The 16,389-nt window shown below is 43.9% G+C and overlaps 1 long non-coding RNA gene across 1 annotated transcript in view; it reads left to right on the top strand.

The window, feature by feature from the left end:
- The window catches only part of LOC136390808 (uncharacterized), a 34,145-nt gene that overhangs the window by 3,658 nt on the left and 14,098 nt on the right, over positions 1-16,389 (top strand). Inside the window, exon 2 of the long non-coding RNA XR_010748770.1 lies at positions 5,596-5,671. This is a non-coding gene — a long non-coding RNA (uncharacterized lncRNA). The remainder of the gene's footprint in view (positions 1-5,595; positions 5,672-16,389) is intronic.

The raw sequence follows: 16,389 nt of genomic DNA on the forward strand, positions 1-16,389 counted from the left end.
TTTCTACCCTGCCCATGTGGTCCCAACCATACCCACTGACATCAAAATCTCTTACATCCATCTGTCCTCAAAGTCCTTCATCTCAATTCCTCTGTCCAGTTCTCTTAAACCACATAACTAGTTTGACTTGCTAGATAAAGGCCTTGGGCTCTGCTCCTCCCCCAAACCCATTCCTCAATCAATCACCTAGTTATCTCTCCCAGGAAGTTTCCTGCTTTCTCTCACAAGCCAAGCTGGGATAAGGGCCCCTCCACTGAGTTTATTTCTATAATTACCCATTGTATTAGAATGCTCTCTGTCTCTGTCTGCTTCCCTCACAAAACCATGTTCAAGGAGGGCTGGGGTTGCATTATTTATCTCTGTATTCCTCCCACTTAACACTGTCTAGTAAGTTTTAAGCATATAATAAAAGTTGAAAAAAGTAAAAGAAAGAAAGAAGAAAGAAAGAAAGAAAAGGAGGGAGGGAGGGAGGGCAGGAAGGAAGGGAGGGAGGGGAGGGAGGGAGGGAGGGAGGAAGGAAGGAAGGAAGGAAGGAAGGAAGGAAGGAAGGAAGGAAGGAAGGAAGGAAGGAAAGAAGGAAGGAAAGAAAGGAAGGAAGGAAGGAAGGAAGAAGGGAGGGACAAGAAAGAATGACAGCTGTAGGAAGAAGGAAATAATGAGAAAAGTCTGGCTCTAATTCTGTAGAGGAATTCCCAATTGCCCTGAGCAGTGAAGCTAAAACTCATCTTTCTCTATATTAATCTTCCAAATTTTCTCTCCATGTTATTAATATAAAAATAGAATGAGTTTATAGACTCATTAAAACCGTTGGCTAAATAATCATGATAGTTCCTGGAGCCCCGAGCCATCAGCAAGCCCTATAAAGTACTCTCCACTGACAGAAGGACATAAAACCATCATCAAACACAAACAATGAACTTTTTCCTGGTCACAGATACACAGTCCATTCAAAGGTCAAGGTCAGTCACTCTTCTTGTGTACATGTGCCCTCACAGCTGACAAATATTTCCACACACATCCAAGAAAAGGGCAGAGGGACCAAAAAGCCCTTAGGAACTCAATGTTGGTCATAATCACCTTATAGGCATCTCCACAAACGGAGAGGAACAGGGGCCCAGAAAGCTAAACAGCAAAAACAAAACAGCCAGATAATCAAGAAAAGTATTCATGTGTGTACATATACACATACACTCAACAGTTGAACTTTCCTAATAATGTTTTGCTCAGATTAATAATTAAATGGCCTTGTGTACTTTGAATAGAAGCCAACTAACTGCTCAACAAGGAGAGGCGACAGAGAAGCATACCAACAAGGTCAGCCTGAAATGAAAATTAGCCAGTCCACCATGCAGATAATCTAGAGAATTTTACATTCATATCTTCTTACATCTATATCTTCTTTGCTTTTTTTTAAAAATAAACTTACTTTTATTGAGGTAAAAATGATTAGTTACATAAATGTCAGGTGTATGGGATTATAATTTGATATCTGTATCATCTATTTCATGGTCCCCACTAAAAGTCTAGTTTCCGTATAATTGACCCCTTTACCCATGTCACTCTTCCCTTCCCCCCTCCTCCCCTCTCCCTCTGGTAACCACCATTCTGTTGTCTGTATCTATGACAGTGATGGGCAATCTTTTGAGCCTGGTGTGTCAAAATTCACCAAAAAACCGAGCATAACTCGAGTGGTGTGTCACTTCGAGAAAAAAACCATAATTTCACAATAATTATAGTTTAAATAACAAAACTGTATAATTGTAATATATAACTGTATTTAATAAACCAAAAACTAATTATTTAACTTACCTGCTTAGTGACTTCTTTGTTCATTTGTCAATCGATTTCTTTTGTTGGTCTTGATATTATTTAACTTGTGTGGAGTGCCATGAACTAAGATAAGTGAGGGGGGGGGGATTCTTTAACTAACCTGCCTATTAGTGACTTTTTTGTTGCTAAATTTCATTGGCTAAATCAATTGAAGGTTGGTATTTTGTACACTTCAAGCCCAAGCAAGCACTACTAACTTCATCTGTCAATCTGTTTCTTTTGTTGGTTTTGATATTATTTAATGCTGAAAATAAAATCTCATAAAAGTACATAGAGGGAGAAATTGTGAGTAAAGCCATTGCTATATTTTTCAGGGTGCTAAAAGTGTCTGGTAATCGGTTCCAGGCACTCCAAATTTCCTGTTCGTAGTGGCACTCCTCTTGATTCTCCAAGCGGCACCTTTCCAGATTCTCAAGCTTTGACCTCAAGTCGAAAACACCTGAGCCCAGATGCTGTCTTGAAATTCTGCAAGTTGCATCTTATGTAAATTAAGATGGCTGCCACCATTTCTAATGGCGGGAAACAGCACCCATAGCACAGGCCTTTGCCTCTCCCAGCCTCCCCCTCACTTATCTCAGTAATGATGGTCAATTAGAAATCCACGACACCCCAGAACGGTAGATTGGATGATGGTTGCTGTGGTTATGTGGTTGCTGGTAATGGTGATCACAGGGCCCCCAGAGATGTGTCCCCCATGGCATTCCACTGCTCCCTGCTCCGCCGGCCGGAAGTGAGGTCAAAGATCCCCTAATGGCCTAACCAGAAGTCCCAGAACTAGACGTTCTGTGCCAGAGTTCTGTTGTTTTGGCCTACAGACCTCGGGCACAGAGTGTCTACACTATAGCAAATGTTTTATCCTCGGCTACTGCACCTGGCCGTGCAGGAGCCAAGGATGAAACATCCTTCTCAGAATGTGGCCCCATACTTCTCTGGTATGCAGCCGCATGCGGCTACGTGTCATCGAAAATGGCTACGCGTATCAGTGCTGACACACGTGTCATAGGTTTGCCATCACGGATCTATGAACTTGTCTTTGCTTTGTTTTGTTAGTTCACTTGTTACTTTTTTGTTTTATATTCCACATATGAGTGAAATCATATAATTTTTGTCCTTTCTGTTCAACTTATTTCGCTGGCGTCATACTCTCAAGATCCCCCCATGTTGTCACAAATGTTCTCTGCTTTTGTTTTAACTCAAAATTTTAGAGATGGATTAAATAGGAGATATGGAGAAAGTTTACCATACACACTTTGGTCTACTCCAGCCAATTCAGTCATTGTTCTCAATACACAAAATAAAAACAATCCTTTGATCCTAAAGCTTGAGCCAAACTCTGTTGGTAGTGTTTGGAGACAGTGTTTCCTGGATTTAAGAACCAGTCCATGTGCCCTGTCCCTACAGCAGAGTATGCCCCCTTATGGATACTACAACATCTTTCCTGCAGGAAAAGAAAATCTACTCTAGACTACTTTTTTTTACCACTGTCAAATATTCATCTTGTCTCTGGAAAAAGAGGGAGAGATTAAAGTTGGCAGGGGGCCTAACCAGGCAGTGGCATAATGGGGAGAGCGTCAGCCTGGGACCCAGGGGACCCAGGTTTGAAACCCCGAGGTCACTGGCTTGAGTGTGGGTTCATCCGGCTTGAGTGTGGGGTTGCTGTCTTGAATGCTGTCTTGACATGATCCTATGGTCACTGGCTTGAGCCCAAAGTCTCGCTGGCTTGAGCAAAAGGTCACTGGGTTGGCTAGAGCCCCAGTCAAGGCACATATAAGAAAGCAATCAATGAAAAACTAAGGTGCCACAACTATATGTTGATGCTTTCCATCTCTCCCTTTTTGTCTGTCTCTCTCACAATAAATAAATAAATAAATAAATAAATAAATAAATAAATAAATAAATAAATAAAAGAGAGAGAGAACAAAGGATGTAAGCATTTTTATTGGATCTCACTTGAAAAGAATCTATTTGGGAAAAATTTTGAAAATTTTTATGTTGAATAGGAGTTAGGTAAGTTAGAAAATTACCATTAATTTTCTTAAACACAATAAAGATTATTGTGCATATGTAGGAAAATGTCCTTATTTTTTAAGAGATGTGTGTTAAAGTATTTAGGGGTCATGTCTGTATCCTACTTTGAAATGGTTCTGAAAAAAGTATACAGCAAAATGTAAACAATTGTAGAATCTGGGGGAGGGCTTTCAGTGTTCATTGTACTATTTTTTCCATTTTTCTGCACATTCAAAAATTTTCATGATAAAATAAATTGAAAAATCCTCTCCACCTGTGAGCTGTTTTACTAAGGATTGTAGTAGAATAAAGCCATTTGCTTGTCAATTAGCCAACAAGTAATCATAATTAACATTTATCGTATGACAGGAAATTCTGAGAGTTCATGAGTTTTTTCCTTTAGTTCTCACAGCAACACTGCATTGTGGGTTTTCTTTTACAGAGAGGGAAAACTGAGGCTGGCAAGCTGGTAACTGTCAGGGCCAGATCCCAACCTGGCTTTGATCTGGTTCTAAACTACCCACTCTTAACTGCTATCCTCTACCTACAGGCTCCCAGGAAACACCTTGAAGTGCAGTGCCTGGTTGAAGTAACAGTGACAGAAATCGTTACTCTGTTTACGTGTGAGCACAAACAACCATTATAAGAGCCTTTCCTGCTCTGATAGGAAGAAGAAAGGTCCCCAGGAGCTGCCAGGGGAGAAGAGACCATAGGGTGAAGGGAAAAGGAAGGACAGAGGGAGGATGGAAGGGAAACTGGGGCAAATTGAAGTTTTAAGGCAGGTGTTTTTGTCTGAAGCAGTAGACAAAATGTTTTCTGTTTAGTAGAAAAGTTGCCACAACCCACAGTGCTCCACATCACTAATGAAGGTTGGGGGGAAAAAAAACCTCACAGCTGAAACACATAATGGTGTTTGCTTCCCAGAGGGTTTCTTAATCAAGGTCTCATTACGTCTGAAGTTCCTATTACTGACCCACCATTCTGGACAGCAATGCGACTTAAGAGTGTGAGGCTGGGCTGTATTGAGCCATCCCTACCCTCCTACCCCTTTCTGGCTTGGGCCAGAGAGAGTGGAGGGCAGGGCACGCCCGGCCAGTTGGCCTCTATAGGAATCTCAACCATGACTCGACCTGACTTGACCTCTGCTCCAGTCTCCTGACTAACCAGCCAGTGCACATGGCAAAGCCACATTGTCACGGCCTGCCTGGCAGACCCACCATGTAATAACCAGGGTCAAGTTCTAGTTTCTCTTGGTGTATGAAACGTTAAGAGTTGGAGAAATCATGTAATAAGTCAGGAGGATGTAAACATTCTGAGCACCGGTCTCCCAGGGATTGGGCTTTAGAACAAAAGTCACTTTCTTTGGTGCCATGTCATACCATCCAGCTTGTCCTGAAAAAAGAGCTATCTGCATAACTCAAAATTAACCATTTAGGCAGTGGGGCTACCGGTCCCTTTGTGCAGAATTTGGAGACTGCCCCTGGGAAGTTTTTTTAAAACAAACACAATTGTGCCAGCTGATCTCAATAGTATTTCTAGAAAATTCACACCATTGTGACTGTCAAGGACATTTTCTTAGCCACGGACAAGGGGCTACACACTGTGCAGCAGCCCTCACAAGACACAAAGTTGAAGTCAACTCCTGTGATTTCTGCGAAGAATTACCATATTTCCCCATGTATAAGACGCGTCCATTTATAAGACGCCCCTTAATTTTTTTAATAGTGTTTTTTAAAAGATTTTATTTATTCATTTCAGAAGAGAGAGAGAGAAAGGGGAGAGAAAGAGAAGAGAAAGAGAAGGAAGCATCCACTCCCATATGTGCCCTGACCAGGTAAGCCCAGGGTTTCGAACTGGAGCCCTCAGCATTCCCAGTCAACACTCCATCCACTGTGTCAGCACAGGCCAGGCAACACACCTTAATTTTGAGGACCGAAATTTGAAGGAAAAAAAATGCATTACAGAAAGTTATTAAAATCAAGTTTTATTTATCATAAAAGTCATACAACTCCTCATGGCTGTCAAAAAAGCAGAAAATGCAAGTAAAAAATCTACAGCCACTGTATAAGATGCACTCAGGTTTTAGACCCCAAATTTTTCAGGAAAGAGTGTGTCTTATATATGGGGAAATGCGGTAACAATCTCAAAAAGGAAGATGCTCCTGGGGAAAGAGATGGCGCAATGGAAAAGTTTCTTTGTTAAACTTTGTTTTCGCAGGGCATTTTACCCTAAAGGTCTCCCTGGACCCAACAGTACTGGCTCGAATCCATCTTGCACATCACACAGCCATGAGCCTCAAGTGAGCTGCTCATATTTCCCTGCTTAAAAGCCGCCGTGGCCCGCTTCCTCTGCCCCAGCACTGGTCCACTTCTTCTGGTTCCTCTGAGGCCCGAGACTCCCTTCTCCCAGTGATCTTCCTAACGGGAAGCAGGAAGCTGCCTGTCTCCTGCTTAAAAGTTGTGGCTGGCTCCCGATCCCCTGCACGATAAAAACGCACACTGTTTATTCAGGACACAAGGCCTTCATGACCTTTCTCCCACCCCCTTTCCCGGACTTATCTGCTAGCACACCTCACATGCATCCCTTGTTCCAGTCACACTACTTCTCTAATACTTGCCTGTCTTTAATAGGTGGCATCTGTCCACGCCTTTTCACTTGCTGTTCCCTGTCTAGGATGCTGTGTCTCTGAGGCCACAGAATAAACTGAGGCTTCATGACTCAGCTCAAATGTTACATCCTCAGTGGAGCTCATCCAGAAATACCTCTTCTCTCCCACCCATCCCACCCCCCTCTCTCCTTCGCCACCACACACAGACACACACACTCCGTGCCTCCTCAGCCACACAACCACCACACCATTTTCTGTCCTGTCCTCGGTTCACACATCTGCTTCCCACGCAGACTGTGAGGCCAGAGCCTATGCAGAGCTGATGTCTGCACTCCTAGTCTTCAGCATAGTACCTGGCACCCTGTGGGTATTTTATAACTCAAAGGAAGATCGACCCTCTCCCACCCACATTACCAAGTCTTATCTGACACCTGAAAGGAAAGATTTCTGCCACCTAGCTCCCAAATTCTGTATCCTCTATTGTTGTAAACTGTTACTTCTCTCTTCCTGAATTTTCTTGCATTTTCTAGAATTAAAAAAATTTATTCTACTGAACTATATAATATGCTTTAGGGAAGCCACACCGTTTACTCCCTTTCTTCCCCGACCAGACTTTGGTTTGTTAGGAGATATTGTTGATTAATTAATTGGCTGGTCCTTTAAGATGTCAACATCAATTGTTTTAAAGCCTCTTAGTTTATTGAGAAAATTTAGCCAAAACACTCACTCCATTTGTCCCCCACTCAGAAATTTAGAGTTTCTGTGAGATGAATGCTCTATATTTGGAAGTTGCAGGGCAGCCATGGGCTAATAGGATAAAAGGTCCTGGCCCTGTGCCCTGGCCACCTTCCCCACGGTCTGCCCTCCTGCTTGGCCCCTCCCCAGGCTGGCCACCATGTCCCCTCCCAGGGCCAGAGGATTCAGAGCAACCCCAGGTTTACACAAAAGTCCTCTCTGATTTTCTGGGGGTAATCCATGTGGGGTCTGGTTCTCTCCTGTTCCGACAGTACTTCATCAATAGGACCTACAGTTCTAACTTACCATAGCTCTGTCACCCAAGGGGAGGAAGTTCACACACATTGCTTCTTTCAAAGTGACCCGGGAGAAACCTTTTTTCAGTCTCGCCAATTTAGAAACTCTAAAATGTAGATCTGGGGAAGGAGGAGGATCTGTAGAAAATTCTCCCTTGGCTTCCACCTGCCGTTTACCAGCTTCCTGAAGAGCCCCATTGCCTGGAGGCCTTTGGCCGGGATGGTGGTGTACTAGACAGTGTCCCTGGGCCTCAGGCTAGAAACGGTATCAAATGGCCTCAGGGTTGGAGTGTGCCAGTGGAAAAGCAGCTGGTGTCTCTGTCATTCTCCCTCCACCTCTATGAACTCACAGCTTCCTCCCATGGCCATTTTGCCACAAACTACCCCTAAAAAACCTTAGCAGAGGGGCAATAATTTATTAGTTGGAGAGAAAGAGCGTAGTTTCAGTGTTAGACTCACAGTGGTGAAGTCTCCCACAGCCTCTCCCGCCTGGAAACTTCAGGGCCTGGGCTTGAGTGTTGGTAAGATAGGAATGCAAATCCGTACCGCCTCTCAAAGTCAAGGGCTGGCCAGGAGTTAAGGCTAGGAGGGCAAGGCTGCGGAGTAATTACTGGGGACATGGGCTCACATGGATGGGCCTAGAGCAGCCTGGGAAGGTCAATGTGACATAATTATAGTTAACCGAGGGTGGGCTCACCCTAGTCCAAGATCCTAGGAGTCTCTCCAAAATGGTAAGCCCGGCAGCTGACAGCATCTTGGGGTTTCAACAGCAGGCATTGAAACCCAAGCTGTGGTGTCTAGGTTCCACGGCAGAAATAAATTGTTGGATCTTAGGTGGGAAACGCTGACTTATCAGGCAGAGGCTTGGTCAAAACAGAATGTATTACAAAGCACATTGATAACAAGGAGTCAGGGTACTGAAGTCAAACCATGCTTACTAGCGGCAGCTCAGCCCTGTTCATGGGCAACAGGCCTAGGGCATCTCCTCTTCCTCCCACAGGGATCCAGGCCTGGCAGGCCCCATACCTGGGCAAGTCTGACTGCAGGAGGAGCCCTCTTCATGCCAGACAATCAGCACCATAAGGACAAGGACCATGTCTGGTTAACTCTTCACTCACTGGGTGCCTGACATGTAACATGTGTCTAATAAACACTCACTGAGTGGATGACCACTGTGTAAGTTGTTGGGGAGCAGGACGAGGATGCCAGGCACAGCCTCCTTCCACTGGAAGAGAGGAATCCATCTCCACCACCGCTACCACTGATCTGCCTGGGCCCTTCAAGCTCTAGCCTCTGGATTTGTTTTAGTGTTTGCCATGTGCCAGCAAATACCAACTAATTTAATCCTCAAACAACTCTATGAGGTAGATACTTTTTTTTTTTCAGAGAGAGAGGGGGATAGACAGGAACAGACAGACAGGAACGGAGAGAGATGAGAAGCATCAATCATTAGTTTTTCATTGTGTGTTGCAACACCTTAGTTGTTCATTGATTGCTTTCTCATATGTGCCTTGACCGCGGGCCTTCAGCAGACCGAGTAACCCCTTGCTGGAGCCAGCAACCTTGGGTTCAAGCTGGTGGGCTTTTTGCTCAAGCCAGATGAGCCCGTACTCAATCTGGCGACCTCGGGGTCTCGAACCTGGGTCCTCTGCATCCCAGTCCAATGCTCTATCCACTGCGCCACCGCCTGGTCAGGTGAGGTAGATACTTTTAATTAGCCTATTTTAGAGATGAAGAAACTGAAGCACAGACAGGTCAAGTAACTTGACCAAGGTTACACCGTAATGAATAAGCAACAGAGTCTGAATGTGAAGCCAGGCATTCTGGCTTTAGAGCCCATATTGACAGAGAGAGTAGAGGATCCAGACCCATCACTACCCATACACCATGCAGCACTGTGGCTCTCCAGAAGCCATCATCACCCCTAGATACCCGAAGTCTGAGATGCTAGTAGTAGCTACCAGATATGGAAGCAATTCCCACTGCCTTTGAATGTCTCTCAAGTGCAACTGAGACACAGGTTGGCAAAACATTGCCTTGTAGAAAAACTCCTGGGGGCCTTCTGGATTCTGCCACCTATGTGAGGGCCGGCTTCAGGGTGGGCATGTGATGAGGCAGTCACACTGGTGCCTGTGCTCAGAAGGACCCCACTTGGTTTAATGCTCTTCTTTTGCCCTTTGAAATTCCTAATTATTGGCCTTGGCTGGGTGGCTCAGCAGTAGAGCATTGGCTCAGCATGTGGAAGTCCCAGGTTTGATTCCTGGTCAGGGCACACAAGAGAAGTGGCCATCTGCTTCTCAACCCTCCCCTCCAGCCTGCTCGCCCTGTTTTTCCCCTCCTGCAGCCATGGCTGGAATGAGCATGTTGGCCCCAGGTGCTGAGGATGGCTCCATGGCCTCACCTCTGTGCTAAAAAATAGCTTGGGTACCGAGCAATGGAGCAGCGGCCCCAGATGGGCAGAACATCAGCCCCAGACAGGGGTTGCCGGGTGGATCTCGTTTGGGGCGCATGCAGGAGTCTGTCTCTCCACCTTCCTGCCTTTCACTTGATTAAAAAAAATAATAATTAAAAAAAAAAAGAAATTCCTAATTATTTTTGAACAAGGGCTGTGGGATTTTTATTTTGCTCTGAGCCCTGAGAATTATGTAGCTGGTCCTGCCTGTGCTTGTATGTTGTCCATCAGATTCACCCTGATTTCCTTTCTCTCACGCTCCCTCTCTTGCCCACAGAAACCCCTCTTACAATCTCAGTAGATTTTGGTCATTCTTAGGTGTTAGGAGAGTGTGCAGGTCAACTCTAGTTCTTATGAATCTCTTCATGTTTCCCCTGAAGCGAATTAGGGGTTTATTGTCATGAGACCTGAGGACTCTGATACTCACTCCATCCTGCCCACCCTCTCTCCACAGATGAGATCTCATCTCGCCGTTTCCTGCTAACCCAGGAGTAGGATGAAGGCAGTGAGGCCGAGGTGGATTGTCAGCAAAAAGCCTCAATCAAAAGACAGCATCATAGTATTAAAGGCTACAATGAGCAGCCCTGACCAGTTAGTTCCGTCGGTTAGAGCAGCGACCTGAAACTCCAAGTTTGTGGGTTGGATCCCTGGTCAGGGCACATAGGGTAAGCAACCAGTGAATGAATAACTAAGTAGAACAGCAGATGGATGCTTCTCTCTCTCTTCCTTCCTCTCTTTAGCTCTCTAAAATCAATCAATAGTAATAATAATAATAAAAGATACAATGAGAAATATTAAAAAATTTTAAGCAAAAAATGATGAGAACCAGCCAGAGCCAAACTAGAAGTGGTTAGGAGCACTCCTCTGACAGGAGCCAAGGGAAAGACAGACAGAGAAAGTGCAGAAGCAAAGAAAGACAACTGTTTGATTTTTAGCTATAGCTTGAAGCCTAGCTGGCTCTTTGTGACTGGTTTTCCTGAGTGTTTTCATTTCATAACCTTGAGACATGTAAGGCCTAGGTTTTGGTTTGCTTTTGGAGGCCACCACGGTGTGAGAGTCCCCACAGTCTAAGAGCCTCCTTGTTGAATTAATTTAACACTAATCTAGGTTAAAAGAGATTTAAAAGACATGTCAATTAAATTAATGTGTGGACTTTGTTCAGATCCTGATTCAAACAAATTGATTGTAGAAAGATATGTTTTAGATCATCAGAAAAGATGAATATGAACTGGGTGTTAAATGATATTGAGAAATTATGCTTTATTTTTCTGAGTGTGAATAAGGTATTAGGGTTATGCAAGAAAATGCCCTTATTTCTTTTAGGAATGCACATTGAAGTATTTAGGAGTCTCGAGGCATGGTATCTGGGATTTGCTTTAAAATGTTTCAGAGTCCTGCCCAGATAGCTTGGTTAGTTGGTGCATCGTCCTGAAGCACAGAGGTTGCCAGTTTGATTCCTGGTCAGGACACATACAGGAGCAACTCCATGTTCCTGTCTCTCTCTGTCTCTCTCTCCCTGCCTCTCTCACCAAAAAAAAAAAAGGGGGGGGGAATGCTTTAGAAAAAAGAAAAGTAGGGCTGGAGAGAGAGATGAAATCAACATGGGAAAGCACTGATGCTTGTTGAAGTTGGCGATGGCATTTCTTGTACTCTTTTCTTTGTGTTTGTTTGGAAATTTTCATAACAAATAGTTAAAAGTGAGAAAGAGAGGAAAAGCGAGGGAGATAGAGCATCCAGACATCAAAGTTTCCAGAAGAGTAGAAGCAGATGTTTACTGCTGTTCCCTTTCATTGGCTTGGAGGAGTCTGGTCTCTGAATGAGCTGTTTTTTCACATGTAGACAGCATTCGACTTTGCAGTCTCCTCTCAATCATAATCCTCTTGACCCATTTCAGGGACAGCGGGAATGGCTCCACTGAACTTCCTCTCCTGCCTCTTCCCTCTGTGCTCAACAGCTTAAGAGGATACCAGTCTAATGGGAACTACAGAGGATCAAATTCATGACCTTGACATATTAACCTCCTTCCCTAATTTCATCACATCGAAATCCTGTTCCTTCTCTGGACCAAATTCAAGTATGAAGCCTTCAGTAACCACCTGGCCTATCTGATCTCTTTTTCCTTATCTCCCATACCAATTACAGTCCAGCATCTGATATGTAACTATCTGGTCCTGAGTTCTTGAACGATTTGTGTGCAACTCATTCTTATCTCCCCAACACATTGCAGTTTCCCAGCGTTCTACTCTGACAGAGTTCAGTACTCTGAACAGGCCTATTCCATGCTGAGCACATTGTAGGTCATCCATTCATATGTTCATTCAATTATTCCAATAATGAACACCTACTCTATGCTAGGCATGCACTACAGGCTGGGGATCTAGCGTTGAATGAAATAGACCCAGTCTTTGCTCTAGAACTCTCTCTGTTGAGACGGAGAGATGACATTAGACAACTTCATAACAAAGCAATTCATAACATGGTGTGAGTGCTGTAAAAGCCCCACCCAGGTGCTCTGAGGTGCAGAACAGGAGACCAGGCTGGGTCTAAAGAGTCAGGAAAGGCTCCCCTCAGGAAGCAACTTTAGGAAGGGACTTGAAGGAAATGAGATAATTAGCCTGGCAAAGAGGTGGGAGGAGCATTCCAGGCAAAGCAAACAGCATGGGAAAGGCCCCTGGGGGAAGGAGTTGGGCCTACTGGCAAACCAGCATACTGACAGAAACCCAGTTCTACTGATATGCAGAGGCCAACACTGAAAATAAGCATACTTCTTTAAATGAGATAAAAAAAAATTTTTAAATTTTTATTGATTGATTGATTTTTGAGAGGGAAGGAGAGAGAAACATTGATTTGTTGTTCCACTTATTTATGCATTCATTGGTTGATTCTTACCTGCTCCCTGACCAGGGATTGAACCTGCAACCTCGGCATCTTGCGACAATGCTCTAACCAATGAGCTACCCAGTCAGAGCAAGAAGAATTTCTAAGCACATTAGAAGCTGGGTTCTTCTCACTATCAGATATAGATGGCTGCAGGAATAGCCTCCCATTTACTCTTTTCTCCCTGCATGTATGTCGCTTCGCAATGTGATTTTGTCCCTATTCCCAACAAACAGAAGAATCTATTTCTCTGTCTGTTGAATCTGAACTGGGCTATATGACCTTCTTTGGTGAATGGGACAGCAGCAAGTATGACACAAGCAAAGGCTCTCACTGGTGAGAACCCTTGGCCACCATGTGAACAACTCACGGTCCCTCCTCCTTAAGGATGAGAGGACCCCATGCAGAGGCTCTGGCCCTATTCATTGCTCCAGCATTCTACTTGAGGCCCCTGCTATATGAGTGAGGCCATCCCAGACCATCTAGGCCCAACCAAATCAGACCAGAAAAACCACCCAACCAACCTACAAAATCATGAGCTACGATAGCTACAATAATTATTTGTTATTTTAAGTCACTAGGTTTTCAGGTAGTTTGTTATGAAAAGCTAATTGATACATCCTCCTTATATCTTACACACTCTTAACGACTGCCTCCTGTGTTTAAAGCATTTGTTAGGCACTAGGGTTACAATAAGAAGTAGAAACTCAGAGGTAATAATCTAGTTAGGAAGTCGTCTTACCTGTCTGTATAAAGATAAGTAACTCTCAAGTTCAAAATGACAAATGCTTGGTGCATTCTACCAATAGTGCTATGGAAATAGGAAGAAAGAAGTGATCCCCAAGGCAGAGAAAATTTCTGCAGGACTGGATTTTCAACTTGGTCTTCATGGGCATTGATTTAATCTTAGGTGACTAGAGAGGAACAGGGGTAGGATCTCCGCAACAGGAGAAGAATACATGTTCACCAAAACTGGTGAGCAGTTTGGTTGGGTCAGAGCATAGGGCCTGTGAAGGAGATCAGTGAGAGATAAGGTTGGAATTGGGCAGGGCGGGCCCTGGCCTGTGGCTTAGTGGTTAGAGCATCAGCCTGGCATATGAACGTCCCAGGTTTGATTCTGGTCAGAGCACACAGGAGACGCAACCATTTGCTTCTATCCTCCTTCCTCTGCCCCTACTCTCCTTCTTCCCCTCCCACAACCAGTGGCTCCATTGGTCAAACATGACCCCAGGTGCTGATGATAGCTCAGTTGTTCTGAGTGTCAGCCTCAGGCATTAAATCTAGCTTGATACTTGAGCATTGGCCCCAGATAAGATTGCCAGGTCAATCCTGGTCAGGCGCATGTGGGAGTCTGCCTCACTATCTCCCCTCCTCTCACCTAAAAAAAAAATAAATAAATGGGCGGGGTCAGGCTGTTGAGAGCTGGGGACCTATGGTCAGAGTTGATAGATTAGCAAATAGAAATACAAGATACTCAGCAATATTTGGGACATGCTTTGACTTAAAAATTATTGTTTACCTGAAATTCAAATTTAACTGGAAGTTGTTTTTTATCTGGTAACTCTAGCTGGGGTGGCAAACGTAAATGCCTACAAAAGGCTAGGAGATAAAGTAAATGAGTGATATGAATGGGGAGGGAGGCAACAGAAGAAGGAGGGAACCATGGCAAAACAAGAGAGTGCTTGTTCCACTTGGCAGATCAGTCCAGCTTTGCTCCCAACAATTACTGCCACATGAAAATGCAGGTACAATGTCTCCAACTCTTCTGTTTTTTTCAAAACAAGTTGGAACTCTTGATTTTTATGAGAAATCTCCTAATTATTTCATATAAATGCATATTTCAATCCTTTAAAAATCCGTGTGGGGCAAACAAAACATTTCTGCCAGCTGTATCTAGCCTGAGGACCTCTAGTTTTCCACCTGCATTTAAAATCTTAAATACCTGGATAAGTTTTTTGTTTGTTTTGTTATTTTTTTATTGCAGTAATATATGCTTGTAAAACATTTAAAGATCAAAAAATTAAGGTGTGCCTGTCTGTCTGTCTCTCTTTCTGTCTCTCCTCTCTCCCACTAATAATAATAATAATAATAATAATAATAATGTGAACCTGAAAGTTGTCCTCCTCATTCTTCCTTCAAATTCTATTCCCTTACCCAGAGGTAGCCCCTGTCAATAGTCTGGACACATGTGTTAAGGATTTTGAACTTTATTTTGGAATCTGACTGGGGTAAAGCCAGAATCTGCAAATTCTAGATATGGATCTAGTAGACCTTTTGCATATGTACAAGGACATATGTGTATAAAGAAATACATACAAGGATGTTTATTGCTGTGAAAAATGAAAAATACCTTAAACCCCATTTTATTTTTTATTTTTATTTTTATTTATTTTTTTGTATTTTTCTGAAGCTAGAAACGGGGAGAGACCATCAGACAGACTCCCACATGCGCCCGACCAGGATCCACCTGGTACACCCACCGGGGGGCGACGCTCTGCCCACCAGGGGGCGATGCTCTGCCCCTCCGGGGCGTCGCTGTGCCACGACCAGAGCCACTCTAGCGCCTGGGGCAGAGGCCAAGGAGCCATCCCCAGCGCCCGGGCCATCTTTGCTCCAATGGAGCCTTGGCTGCCGGAGGGGAAGAGAGAGACAGAGAGGAAGGAGAGGGGGAGGGGTGGAGAAGCAGATGGGCACTTCTCCTGTGTGTCCTGGCCAGGAATCGAACCCGGGACTTCTGCACGCCAGGCCGACGCTCTACCACTGAGCCAACCGGCCAGAGCCCCTTAAACCCCATTTTAGAGAACTATATAAACTGGTATATTCATGTAACAAAATACTATATAGCAATTAAAATGGATGAACTAGATATTTATGTATCAAATGGACAGATTCTCAAAAACATCTAATGACTATAGAAAATGCATACAATTATTTTTCTATATCTATCTATCATCTATCTAGTCCAAATATAAAAATATGGATCAGATGAAAACTCACCTAACTCATTGTACTACTTTCCTATTAGCACAAGCTCAGTAACTTGAAAGAATATAACTGTTCTTGAGGTCAGAAGTCTACAGCAGAGCAGCAGGGCTATGTTTCTTCCAGAGGCGCTAGAAAAGAATCTTTGCCTTTACCTTCTAGAGGCTGCCCACATGCCTTGGCTCTTGGCTGCATTACATCTACCCTTTGCTTCCATCATCACATCATCTGTCACTCTGACCCTCCCTCTAAAGATACTTGTGATTACGCTGGACTCAGCTAGATGATCCAGAATAATCTTCTCATCTCAAAACCCTTAATTTAATCACACGTTTTGCTATGTAAGGTAACACATCCACGGTTCCAAGGATTAGGATTTAAACACCTTTGGAGGGGCATTATTCAATCATGATAGTGGCTTTGTTTGTTTGTTTGTTGCAAGAGAGAGACAGAGATAGAAATAGGAAGGAGAGAGATGAGAAGCATCAACTCATAGTTGTGTCACTTTAGTTCACTGATTGTTTTTCATACATACCTTGACCAGGGGCTCTAGCCAAGCCAGTGATCCTTTGCTCAAGCCAGAGATCTTGGGCTCAAGCCAG

The sequence above is a fragment of the Saccopteryx leptura genome, chromosome 2 (genome assembly GCF_036850995.1).
Source record: "Saccopteryx leptura isolate mSacLep1 chromosome 2, mSacLep1_pri_phased_curated, whole genome shotgun sequence".
Taxonomy (NCBI): domain Eukaryota; kingdom Metazoa; phylum Chordata; class Mammalia; order Chiroptera; family Emballonuridae; genus Saccopteryx; species Saccopteryx leptura.